Source organism: Dama dama, chromosome 23, assembly GCF_033118175.1.
Source record: "Dama dama isolate Ldn47 chromosome 23, ASM3311817v1, whole genome shotgun sequence".
Taxonomy (NCBI): domain Eukaryota; kingdom Metazoa; phylum Chordata; class Mammalia; order Artiodactyla; family Cervidae; genus Dama; species Dama dama.
This window is the reverse complement of record NC_083703.1, coordinates 67532399-67546597: the sequence shown is the minus strand read 5'-3', so window position 1 is coordinate 67546597 and position 14199 is coordinate 67532399.

Sequence of the window (14199 nt, the reverse complement as noted above, 5' to 3'; positions counted from 1 at the left end):
TGGACAGAGGAGTCTGGTGGGCTACAGTCCACAGGGTCGCAAAGAGTCGGACACGACTGAAGTGACTTAGCACGCATGCATGCAGCCAAAAGAGCGTGAGGAAATTTCCTCCTCCCTCAAGCTCTTGTCAAGGGGGCTCCAAGAAGGAGGAAGACTGTGGAGGCAGCAAGGCGGGAGTCCCTCCGTATCACAGAAGACCTTCCATGGCTCCTCCCTCTGCTCTTGATAACCCAGGGCTTCTCAGACGTGAGCACACACCAGATCCACCTAAGGACTTGTTAAAACATAGTTTCTGGTCCTGGCCCTGAGGTTTCTGGTTTAGTAGATTTGGGGTAAGACCCAAGAATTTGCGTTTCTAACAAGTTCCCGGGTTGCCAATGTCGCTGTTCAGTGTACCACACTCTGAGAAACCTAGTTCTCCAGCCTCATCTCCTGCCATTTCATCCCATGCCTCCTACACACGACAACTCTGCACCCCCTGCCCCATGCCTGCTGCCCATCATCAGCGGGCTTTTTGGTTTGGTTTTGTTTTAACCAACATGTACAACATGTGGGATCTTAGTTCCCTGACCAGGGATCGAACCCATGCCCCCTTCATTGTAAGTGAGCAGTCTTAACCACTGGACTGTCAGGGAATTCTCCATCAGTGGTTTTGATGTGTGGTAAAGGCCAAGAAAGTCTGACCTAACCACACAGGATGAGACAATGGAATTCTGAACTCAATTGACTAGGAGACATGAAAAATCAAAACAAAACCTAAACTAAAACGAACCCTCTGAAGCTGCCCTGCTAGTTTACATGGAAGGACACAAGAGTGTACATCTGGGGTCTTCTCGGCTCCAGCCCTCACAGGACCTATCTGTACACTTGTTTTCCAACCTCTCTCCACATTCAAGCAGGCCCAGGAGAGTTAGCCATAGAGGCCAGCAAACAGTGTGGGTTCAAGAGGCACGTGTATGACGTGTGTGTCTATATTCTCCTCGCCTCCCCGCTGCAGACATCACTAATCAATCACAGCTCTCTGAAACCAACTTAGCATCAGAATCTTTCCCAGTGTGGTTCAGACACCCACTTCCAAATAAGCAGACTGGTACCCAAATTTATAATTATGTGTACTGGTCAGGAACGGAGGATGCCTTACTCACTGCCTCTCTTGACTCCTCTAATTACAAATTACTTCTATTCATTACCTGCTTCTGTCTCAGTTCCTGGTTCCACTCTCCTGCATCCCTGCCACCTCTTGATACTCCCCAGCCATACAGAAATTTAGACTTCAACTGTTTTGAGTGGCATTTTACTTTGGAGCTTAGCAAAAGCCCAGCAACATCAGATACCTAAGCCATGTTACTGTTATCTGGGAGTCTATGAGTGAAAAAAAGCAAGTTTTCCTAGTGTCTCAGTTATTGTTGCCTAATAAGCTGCTCCAAAACTTAATCTTTTTTGGAGAACTCTATACTTCAAAAAGATACATGCACTCCAATGCTTACTGCAGCACTATTTACAATAGCCAAGACACTAAAGCAACCTGAAATCCACTGACAGAGGATTGGATAAAGAAGATGTGGTATATATGTGTGTGTGTGTGTGTGTGTGTATAAATATATATATACATAATGGACTATTATCAGCCAAAAAATTATGAAATATTGATATTTGCAATACCAAGGATGGATCTAGAGATTATCATACTAAGTGAAATAAGTCAGACAGAGAAAGACAAATATCATAGGATATCACTTATATGCAGAATCTTAAAAGATGATATGAATGAACTTATTTACAAAACAGAAACAGGTTCATACTTTAAAGATAATCTTAAGAAAAAGAAATGCAAAAAAAGCAAAATGGCTGGGGAGGCCTTAAAAATAGCTGTGAAAAGATGGGAAGCGAAAAGCAAAGGAGAAAAGGAAAGATATACCTATTTGAATGCAGAGTTCCAAAGAATACCAAGGAGAGATAAGAAAGCCTTCCTCAGCGATCAATGCAAAGAAATAGAAGAAAATAATAGAATGGGAAAGACTAGAGATCTCTTCAAGAAAATTTGAGATACAAAGGGAACATTTCATGCAAAGATGGGCTCAATAAAGGACAGAAATGGTACGGACGTAACGGAAGCAGAAGATATTAAGAAGAGGTGGTAAGAATACACAGAAGAACTGTACAAAAAAGATCTTCAGGACCCAGATAATCACAATGGTGTGATCACTCACCTAGAGCCAGACATCTTGGAATGTGAAGTCAAGTGGGCCTTAGGAAGCATCACTATGAACAAAGCTAGTGGAGGTGATGGGATTCCAGTTGAGCTACTTAAAATTCTGAAAGATGACACTGTGAAAGTGTTGCAGTCAATATGCCAGCAAATATGGAAAACTCAGCAGTGGCCACAGGACTGGAAAAGTCAGTTTTCATTCCAATCCCTAAGAAAGGCAATGCCAAAGAATGTTCAAACTACCATACAATTGTACTAATCTCACACGCTAGTAAAGTAATGCTTAAAATTCTCCAAGCCAGGCTTCAGCAGTATGTGAACTGTGAACTTCCAGATGTTCAAGCTGGTTTCAGAAAAGGCAGAGGAACCAGAGATCAAATTGTCAACATCCGCTGGATCATCAAAAAAGCAAGAGAGTTCCAGGAACACATCTATTTCTGCTTTATTGACTATGCCAAAACCTTTGACTGCGTGGATCACAATAAACTGTGGAAAATTCTTCAAGAGATGGGCATACCAGACCACCCAACCTGCCTCCTGAGAAACCTGTATGCAGGTCAGGAAGCAACAGTTAGAACTGGACATGGAACAACAGACTGATCCCAAATAGGAAAAGGAGTACATCAAGGCTGTATATTGTCACCCTGCTTATTTAACTTATATGCAGAGTACATCATGAGAAATGCTGGTCTGGAGGAAGCACAAGCTGGAATCAAGATTGCTGGGAGAAACATCAATAACCTGATATGCAGATGACACCACCCTTATGGAAGAAAGTGAAGAAGAACTAAAGAGCCTCTTGATGAAAGTGAAAGAGGAGAGTGAAAAAGTTGGCTTAAAGCTCAACATTCAGAAAACTAAGATCATAACATCCGGTCCCATCACTTCATGGCAGATAGATGGGGAAACAGCGGAAACAGTGGCTGACTTTATTTTTCTGGGCTCCAAAATCACTGCAGATGGTGATTGCAGCCATGAAATTAAAAGATGCTTACTCCTTGGAAGGAAAGTTATGACCAACCTAGACAGCATATTAAAAAGTAGAGACATTACTTTGCCAACAAAGGTCCATCTAGTCAAGGCTATGGTTTTTTCAGTGGTCATGTATGGATGTGAGATTTGGACTATAAAGAAAACTGAGCGCTGAAGAATTGATGCTTTGAACTGTGGTGTTGGAGAAGACTCTTGAGAGTCCCTTGGACTGCAAGGAGATCCAACAAGTCCATCCTAAAGGAGATCAGTCCTGGGTGTTTATTGGAAGGACTGATGTTGAAGCTGAAACTCCAGTACTTTGGCCACCTGATGTGAAGCGCTGACTCATTGGAAAAGACCCTGTTGCTGGGAAAGGTTGAGGGCAGAAGGAGAAGGGGATGACAGAGAATGAGATGGTTGGATGGCATCATCGACTCGATGGACATGGGTTTGGGTGGACTCTGGGAGTTGGTGATGGACAGGGAGGCCTTGCGTGCTGCAGTTCAGGGGGTCGCAGAGTCGGACGTGACTGAGTGACTAAACTAAAACTAAACTATGATTATCAAAGGGAAAATGTGGGGGAATAAATTAGGAGCTTGGATTAATATATACACACTACTATATATAAAATAGGTAATCAACAAGGATCTACTGGATAGCACAGGACACTCTACTCAATATTCTGTAATAACCTATATGGGAAAAGAATCTGAAAAAGAACGGTTGTATGTGTATGTATAAATGAATCACTCTGTTGTACACCTGAAGGTAACACAACATCATACAATAAATCAATTATGTGTGTGCATCCCCAGTCATTTCATTCGAGTCTGACTCTTAGAGACCCAATGAATGGTAGCCCAATCTGTTCATGGGATTCTCCAGGCAAGAATGCCAGAGTAGGTAGCCATGCCTTCCTCCAGGGGATCTTCTCAATCCAGGGACCAAACCCACATCTGTGCTTCCTGCATTGCAGGTGGATTCTTTACAGCTGAGCCCCCAGGGAAGCCCAAATTAATTATACTCCAATATAAAATAAAAAAATTTAAAAAGTACTAGCTTAAAGCAACAATGGTATTATTTGCTCATCATTCTGTGGGTCAAGGCTTTGGTAGGGTTCATCTGGATGCTTCTTCAGCTTCCCATGCCATCACATGGCTTTCTCACATGGCTGGCAAATGATACAGGTTTCAGGAGGGTCTTTCCACGTGGCTGCTTGGGCTTCCTCACATCATGGTGGTGGGATTCCAAGAAGGAGCATTTCAAGTGACAAAGACAGAAGCTGTTGATCTCCTAGGATCCAGTTTCAGAGCTACACAGTGTCAGTACTGTCACATACTACTGGTCAAACAGGCCAGAGTCATAGAGTCAGCACTGACTTAAGAAGAAGGGAAATAGAGTCTAGTTCTCCAGGAAAGGAGTGGCAAAGAATTTGCACCATTTTTAAGCCACCAAATCTGGAGAGTTTAAGGTTATGGTATCCAGTACATGCTAAATAAGGTCTTCCATGGTGACTCAGTGATGAAGGACACGCCTGTCAATGCAGCAGACCGGGGTTCGATCCCTGAATCAGGAAGATTCCCCCGGAGAAGAGGATGGCTACCCACTCCAGTATGCTTGCCTGGGAAATCCCATGGACAGAGGAGCCTGGCGGGTTACAGTCCATGGGGGTCACAAAGAGTTGGACATGACTTAGTGACTAAGCAACAACAACAGGTGCTCAATAAATACTTCTTTTTTAAAAATTAACTTCTCCAATGTGTTTATTTTTGACTGTGCTGGGTCTTTTGTTGTGGCGCACAGGCTCTCTCTACTTGCAGAGGTGTGGGCTACTCTTTATTGTGACCCAAGGGCTTCTTGTTGTGGTGGCTTCTCTTGTTGCAGAATACAGGTTCCAGAGCACAGGCTCAGTAGTTGTGGGACATGGGCTCAGTTGCCCTGAGGCACATGGGATCTCAGTTTTCAGACCAGGGATCACTCGCATTGGCAGGCAGATTCTTAACCAGTGGACCACCAGGGAAGTCCACAATCAAGGTTTTTTTTTTAATTAATTTATTTTTTATTTGAAGGATAATTGTTTTACAGAATTTTGTTATTTTCTGTCAAACATCATATGAATCAGCCATAGGTGTGCAAATGTCCTCCCACAATCAATATTTTTTAAGTGAATGAAAAAATTGATCTTATTGCCAGGACTGGCGGGGGCTCTTGCAATTCATCCTGTAACCCAGATCCCAGGCCTGCCCCGTATTTCCTTGCACAAACCCAGACTTAGGTCCTGACCCAACTGCACGCTACTGTAGGGTGATTGGTGATTGGTGTAGGGTGATTATTGTAGGGTGATTCCTACACCCATCCTGGTAAGTGGGAGGGACGAAGGAGGTGCAGGCCTTAAGAGAGGGGACCCCACCAAAGGGTATGGCTAGAAGCTCCCAGGAAATAAGTCACACTTGGGGGCAGGGAGTCAGGGCTGCCCCAGGCCCGTTTCTATCTTGTTGATGTGGAATTGGAGAAATTGCTGATTTTTTTTTTTTTGAGCACTGGAGAGAGCAATCTGGGTTGCTATGCAACCAGTGCCTGTGCCCAGCTGATAACACTAGAGGAATTAACTGTCCTTGTCCTGCACAGGCTCTGGAGGAGGGGGCTGATGCTGCCTCCCAGCACCCTAGCCTCAGCCCCCCACCAGCTCAGTCTCTGGCCCAGCAACGGATGGGGGAGTCTGGCCTCTCTCTTGCTTCACAAAGAGCAACCAGGGGAGTCCCTTGCCTCGTGCCAAGGAGGAGGGCATTGCAGAGTGTAAGGAGGGGGCTGCCTGGGGGTCTCATGGACACAGGGCATCCCTGTCTTCTTTGATCTGCTAATGAGCTGTGAATTAAAGACAAACACAAACTCAGAGGGAGGCTGGAAAGAGGGCAAGGCTGGTGAGGGCCTGGCCCAGAGTGAGGACAAGATGGGCAGAATGGGGACGCCTCCTGGGGCAGCGGAGGAGCACAAACACTGCAGCAGCTGGGGCCCAGCCGGCTCTGCCCACGCAACAAGCCCCCCAAGGCCCAGGGAGAGGCAGGCCAGGCAGGGACGGGATGTCCCAGGGTGCAAGGGAGAAGGGGGTAGGGCAGGAAGGGCCTTGGCATCCTCAGAGGACCAAGGACTCTCATCCCCAGAGTGTAAGGGGCAGAGAGAAGCCTGTACGGGAACTCAGGGAGGAATCCTCAGGGGGAGACCCAGGGAGATATATTTAATGTGATCATCTCCCCACTGGATCGATACTTTAAGGACAAAGACCATGTAATGTAAGGGTTTCTGAGTCAGACCTGCATTCAAATCCAGCTACTTCTATAGCTGTGGAACCTTGAGCCAGCCACTTTACCTCCATGGACGTCAACCTTCTCAGCCACAAAAAAGGAGAATAATATCTCCTCAACAGATGTGTCATGAGAAGAGAACGTGATCATGTATTTGGTTGAACCACAAGCTGCTTTTCTGTGAGTGAAAACCAGTTGAATATCAGCTCATCCTAAACCATCCAGCGCTGAGCAGCGTCCCACACCCAGAACACACTCCGTAAACAGAAGCAGCTATTGATCCCTGGTATTGTACTGGGTGGAAGTCCAGTGCGCGTGTTCAGTGCATGAATGAATGAATGAAGAAGAGAAGGCTGAGGACAGACCAGTGGCTGAGTGACCGGTGACTGGTCCCCAGAGCCCAGAAGATGCTGAGAGGTGATAAGGGCGTCCCCCCTGGATCAGCAGGGAGCAATGTTCACAGCCCCTGCCTTTCTCCTCCTCCCTCCTCGGCCCCTCGCCCCCTCCCCATGCCTCTGGATGCCCTCTGTTTATTTCTCTCTCTTGCCCCATTTACTGAGCAAAAGTCTTGTTTTCAGGTTACCATGGTTACCATTTACTTGCACACTTACTCTGTGCTGGGCTCCAATCTAAGCACTTTGCAGACATTAACTCATCTACTCTGAACAACCACCTAACTTGAACCTTATTTTTAACCCTTTGAGATAGGGTTTGACATCTGTTATTTCACTGAGGCATAATGTGCATACAATAAAACACACACCCATTTCAGTTTACAGTTCAGCAAGTTTCGGCAAACGTATACATCCATTCAGCCACTACCCCAGTCAAGAGGCAACATTTTTGGAAATTCCCTGATGGTCCAGTGGTTAAGGTCCTGTCTTCCAATGCAGGGGACTCGGGTTCAATCCCTAGGGGTTCAATCCCTGGTCAAGGAACTAAGATCCCACATGCTGTGCAGTGAGACCACCACCACCAACAACAAAAAGATGCCACAGTCTCATCACCCCAGAAAGTTCCCTCCTGCCCCTTTGCAGTCAAGCCCCCTACGGAGTCTCCCACCCATCCCTCCGCAAAGGCTGATACTGAAGTGCTTTTTGTCACTGTAAACGTGTTTTGACTTTCCTAGCATTTTGTATGGGAGTCATAGTGTAGATTTTTTGTCTGACTTCTCTTATTTGTCATTCATTTCTTCCTTTTAATTACTGAGTCATTTTTATGGACTGAATCATGTCCGCACCCCACCCCCTGAAAATTCAGTGGTTAAAGTCCTAACCCTCAAACGTGATTGTATTTGGAGACCGGATTTAAAAGGGGCAATTAAGGCATCACCAACTCAATGAACATGAGTCTGAGTAAGCTCCGGGAGTTGGTGATGGACAGGGAAGCCTGGCGTGCTGCAGTCCACGGGGTCGCAAAGAGTCGGACATGACTGAACGATGGAGCTGAAGGTTAAATTAGGTCATAAACCCGTGATGTCCTTATAAGGAGAGGAAGAGACAAGTGGGGATGCACAGGCACGGAGGAAAGACCATGTGAGGACGCAGCAAGAAGGCAGCCATCTGCAAGGTTAGGAGAGGGACCTTGGGAGAAACGAAACGTGCCTCAGCTTGATCTTGGACTTTCAGCTTCCGGAACTGTGGGAACTGATGCCCCAGCTGGAGCCCGGGGGTCCCTGCCAGGGATAAGACAGCAAGGAAGGGGGAGGAGGCCTGGGAGATTCCTGGGAAGCACTAACCCCCCATCTTTGCCCTCAGAGGCCAGGATACACCAACCTTCAGCAGGAACCCAGCTAGAGAAGTGGTCGGTGCCCCACAGGCTTAGGGAAGACTGGGGGCAGGAGAGGAGATATGCAGGGGGAGACCGCCGAACGAAAGACCCTGCAGAGGACTTGGGACAGGCCCTGCCTCAACGAACCTCAGTCTGCCTGTCATTACAATGGGCATGATAATTCTCTTCCTGATCCACAGAGCCGGAAGAGATTTTAAAGAGAATGAGAGGACCTTCCCTGGCAGTCCAGTGGTTACGAGTCAGGCTTGCAGGCAGGGGACAATTTCTGTGGTTCGATCCTTGGTCTGGGAAGATCCCACATGTTGTGAGGCAACTAAGCCCAAGCACCGGAGGTTAGTACTAAAGCTCACAGACCCTAGAGCCTGTGCTCCACAACAAGAGAAGCCATCACAAGGAGAAACCAGAAGACGGCAACAAAGACCCAGTGCAGCCAAAAATAAATAAATGAATAAAATTATTTTAAGAAATAAAAGAGAATGAGAGGAATGGAGTCCCATGTTGCCACATCAGTGAAGTGGGGAGTGGGGAGACTGGTCACCTCCATTTCACAGGTGATAAAGCTGAGACCCAGGGAACAGAAGGGACACCGGGGTCTGGGCCAGCCCATAAGCGCCACTGCTGCGGGCTGAGACATCGTCTCCGGGTCTGGGCTCTGAGAATGGCTCTGGGTCTTTGTACCACTGACGCCTGCCTCTCAACCAAGCTGTAAGCCCTGGAGTCTGATATCGTGTCCAGTTTCCTGTTATCTCCCTGGAATGTAGTGGGGCTCCTGACACACAGATGGTACCAGTCCACATTTGTGGAGTTAATAAATAAATCCATGAACAGTAGCCATGCTTTTCAAACGGGCATATGAGTAGCCTGGCAGAGTACATTCTTGGAATGTCCCTTTTGTTCAGAGTATGGGGGAAATAATCATGCAACAGTTAACATCATTCTGCGGCGGGGGGGGGGAGGCGTAATTTTTAGTTATTGTAAAGTAGAAACACCAGGATGACGGGTTCTTAAAAAAAAAAAAATTAAACATAGGATAACCATATGAGTCAACAATTCCATTTCCAGGTCTATATCCCAAAGAATTAAAAACAGGACCTCAAACACCCATGCTCATTGCAACATTATTCACAATAGCCAAAAAGTGAAAACAATCAAAAGTCCCTCAATGGGTGAACAAAGAAACAATAAGTAGTCTATGCATACAAGGAAATATTATTCAGACTTTAAAAGAAAGGAAATTCTGACACGTGCTACAACATGGATGAACCTTGAAGACATTTTACCAAGTGATATAAACCAGACACAAAAGAACAAACGTTGTATGATTCCACTTAAATGAGGTACCTAGAGTAGTGAAATTCACAGAGACAGAAACTAGAATGATGGTTACTGGTACGGGCTGGAGGGAGAGGGGAACAGAGAGTTTCTATTTAATGGACCCAAGAGTTTCTGTTTGGGAAGATGAAAAAGTTCTGGAGATGGATGGCAATGATGACTGTACAACAATGTGAATGTACTTAATGTCACTGAACTGTACCCCCCAAAATGGTTAAAATGGGTACATTTTCTGTATATATTGTGAGTAGTGGTGAAATACACACAACTCCACAGCACTGAAATCATCAGCGTGGGTGACCAGGGTCACCTTCCTATCTCGGTGGGTGAGCCTGGTGGTCAAGGTCACTGTCCACGCTGAATGGCCCCTCGGGAGCTCCGGGCCCCAAAGTCCAGGCTGCAAGTTGGATGGAGAAGACAGGGACGGAGGAGATGGGCTGATTTAAAGGGGCCTGATCAGTCAGCTGATCTTCTCAGTATTCCACCAAGTATGCCAAACTGGCACTTCCTTTCCTTCACAGTATGTCTTGCGTGTGTGCCAAAAGCAGATTTAGGGACTTCCCAGGTGGGCTGGTGGTTCAGAAACCACCTTCCAATGCAGGGGATGAGGGTTCAACCCCTGGTCGGGGAACTAAGATCCCACTTGCCTTGGGGCAACTACTGAGCCCATGAGCCACAATTAAGATCCCACGTGCTGTAACTAGAACTTGATGCATTCAAAAATAAATGAATTTTTTTTTTAAAGAGCAGATTTATCAGAACAGACATGGCAGGGATGAGGGGCGCAGAGGCAAACCACGTCCAGGGTCTGGGGTCTGGAGCATCTAGGCCAGGAAACTTGCAATGCCCACATCTGTAAAATGGACTGAACGTGCTCCAGGGGGTTGGAAAGGATGAAACTTGAAAAGCTCTTGGCACAGGGCTTGGCCCAGGGCAAGATCCTACGAGATACCAGTTGGTGTTCTTCCTTTGTTTTGGTTCATTTTTATTTTTTTCTTTTAACTCTCATAGGAGGTGAAGATGAACCAAGTCAGTTGGCCATGAGGTGTGGGGGGTTCTGTGAAAGGAGTAGCCAGACAGTTTTATTTTGAATTTCTTTCCAACATAGGAGAAAAATGGCACTGAGAGAGCAAAGTGGGGTTTTGCTCAAAGTGTGACTTCTCTGCACTTCCCCACCCCCACCTCAGTCGAGGGCCAGCTCTAACATTAACCGCCGCCCTCTCCTGTAATTTGTGCCCCCACCCCGGTGACTCACTCCTCAGAACTGATTGTTCACCGGCCTCCTCAGTCCAAAGCTCTTGATGGATCTGGTAATTGGAGTAATTACGGTAATTTTACCTTAAAGACAGGCAGCTGCAGATTCACTATTGGGGAGCCCCCTCCCTGGGCCCCCTGCCAGCCAGTGTTCAGGGACAATGAAAGTGGCTCCCCTTCCCCTCCCCCAGAAGGCAAAGTGGCTGGGGTGGGAAGGGGGGTTCTCAATAGAAGGCATCTCCCACCCTCTGAGCAGCCCCGGGAGGGGGCAGGGAGCAGCAGGATGGGTTTGCCAGGAATCTCATTTCTACCACCCTAGCCTTGGTTCCGGGGATGGGGATGTGCAAAGCACAGCAGCGGATGTCAGCTTGTTTCCCACCCAGACCTGACAATCAGGACAAGAGACCCTCCCTTACCAAGTCTGTGGATGAAGTCATGAAGTCCCTTATAGATCACGATGACACATATCCTGCAAGATTCAGGTGTGAGGGGCAAGCAGGGGTGTGGACCCTGGGAGGTATAGGGGGAGAGTCTACAGGCTCAGGAGGTAAAGAATCCGCCTGCAATGCAGGAGACTGGGGTTCGATCCCTGGGTCAGGAAGATTCCCTGGAGAAGGGAATGGCAACCCACTCTAGTATTCTTGCCTGGAGAATCCCATTGACAGAGGAGTCTGGCAGGCTACAGTCCATGGGGTGGCAAAGAGTCGGACACAACTGAGCAACTAAGACTTTCACCTGCCCACAGCCAGGTACCGGGCCCTCACCCTCACCCTAACCCTAACCCTAACCCCCTTCCCACTGAGCCTGGGCTGCCCTGCCCTCAGAATAACTTTCCCCTTCACACTAGTGCCCCTAAGATGCCAAGAGCCAAGTGTGGGGAGGGGAGGACATGGGAGGTGAGATCTCTTCTGATTTCAAGGTTAGAAGGCTTCCCAGAGAGGAAGGAATTCAATGAAGGTCTGGAAGAATATATGAGACCCTTTGAAAGGGCCTGGGGCAGTAGCCGTCCCCCAGAGCAGACCAACTGACGGTCCCATGCCAGGGCATTGGGGCCAAATGTAGATTTGCTAACAGCAAACCTGGGAGTGGTCTCAGAATTCTCAGGCCACTGATCTGGTAGATATAAAGCCTTCCAGTCAGGACTTACCTGGTAGTCGAAGGCAGGGGATGCAAGTTCAATCCCTGGTTGGGGAACTAATACTGCCTAGGGGGGCGACTAAGCCCAACCACCACAACAAAAGATCCTGCATACCGCAACTAAGATCCAAGACAGTAAAAAATAAAAATAAATAAATAACTGTCAAAAATAAATTAATTAGTAAACCCTTCCAGTCTCCCCAAACCCCTTTGGATCCAGTTCCAGTCTCTGCCCAGCCTGCCCACTGTCCCCTCGCCCTCTCTCAGCTCCAGCCACACCAGCCTTTCAGGATCTCCTCCACTCAGAGCCTAACACATTGTTCCTCCCGCCCAGAGTGGTCTTCCACCTCTCACTGTTCATCTTTCAAGTTCAGCCTCCTGGAAAACTTCAGAGCTAGGCCATTTCCCCTCTCCTTCATCTCACTCCCCACAATTGTAATTAGCAATACCATGGTAATCTGCAAATAGCAATTTGTGGGATGCGTCATTTTAACTTCTTTTCTTTTTCAATAGACTGTAAACTCTGAGATGAAGGTCTGTGTTAATTCAATGCTTCATCCCCAGTGTCTGGTTCTCAACAGAAATTTTTATTGATTGCCTGTTGGAGGTTTTCATCAGGCAGAAATGGGGTGGAAGGGCAGTCTCAGAAGAGGGAACACAAGCTAAGTCTCTGAGGCCAAAGAAGACAGAGTAAGCTCAGAAAATGTGGGGCCAACGTGGGGAGCAGAGGAGGAGCAAGGGGACAGGCGTGGAGTGACTCTGCTGCAGGTGAGGACAAAGGGTAGGAGGAGTCTGCATGAACGGGGTGAGGAGGGAGGGTTGGGTAATCTCTCAGAGGGAGTCTTGATCCATCTCTTGGCCCAGCTGCCCCAGACGATCTCTCTGCCCTGGCAAGTGATGCTCCACCAACAATGGCCACGGCTGAGACCTTTCCTTCCCTCTACCTACAGACCTCTTCTCCTGACTCTTCCGATGGCTGGTTTCTCATCATTTTGATGTCGGTTCCAGCGTGATCTCCTCAGAGAGGGGTTTGGTAGCAGACACTCCACGCACATCAGCCCCACCCACACCCCTTGGCGCCCACCATGAAGGCTTCCGATTGCCAGCACCCAGGACTCTCTCTGCTCAGCGTCTTTCTCTGACACAGGAAGATGCCCAACCTCAGAGTCCGTGGGATGGGACAGATGAGCCAGGTAGTTAACACACCTGGGAGAAACACTCAACCCATCAAAGAAGAATTGGTGGATAATACTTCATCCTCTTTGCTCCTTGGTTGGCCTGCATTAGAGGCACATTTACACATTTTCCCAGAAATCCCTGCAGCATTTAGCCCCAGCTGGTCATGGCTCTAACCTGCTCAAAAACACACCCTTCACTGGCTCCGGCCCTTCCCCATCTCAGATCTCTGCTCTCACTGGGTCTTCCTGGGGCCACCTCCCAAATACTCACTCTCCAGCTCTTGGCTCAGAATCAGCTCTTGGCTCAGAATCTGTTTCCAGGGGCCCCAAAGCTAAGATTCTTCTCTGGCCACTGTAAACAAAGATCCACTCATGTTCCTACCCCGACCCCACCCCAATCTCTCTCTCCCCCTCCCCGCCCCCTCCCATCTCTCTTGTCTGCCTCATTTTCTCAGAACTTGATCACAATGTGAGATCATTTGTTTCTAAGTTAGTGTGTCTCTCAATAGTCTGTGAGTGCCCTGAGGGCTGAGACTCATCCTGTTTATTACCCTGGCCCCAGCCTAGCCCAGGGCTGGGATCACAGTGGGCATTTAATGTCATTGCCAAGTGACTGCAGACTCACTCGTTTCATCTTCCCCACTCTCGGTGGCGTAGAGATAGCACAAGAATCTCTCTCTTGGGCAAGTTACCTGCAGTCCCATGGAGTTGGACTGGAGCCCTATCTACCAGCCAGGCCCAGGGTGGCCCTGTCTCAGCGCTGCCACTCTGGGGAGGCACTCACCTGAATGCCGGGTGAGACACCTCCTCCTCTGCTCAGCGGTCATTTTCACCATTCGCCCTAGGAAGCGCTGCCATTGGAGGTCATCTTTTCAAATCCCGTCGTCCACCTACCTCTCAGAAGCTGGAGGCTGCAAGGGCTTGTTTTAGTCTGTTCATGCTGCCACAACAAAATACCTCAGGCTGGGGGCTAAAACAACAGACCGTTTATTTTCTTGCAGTCCTGGGGACTAGAAATCCAAGG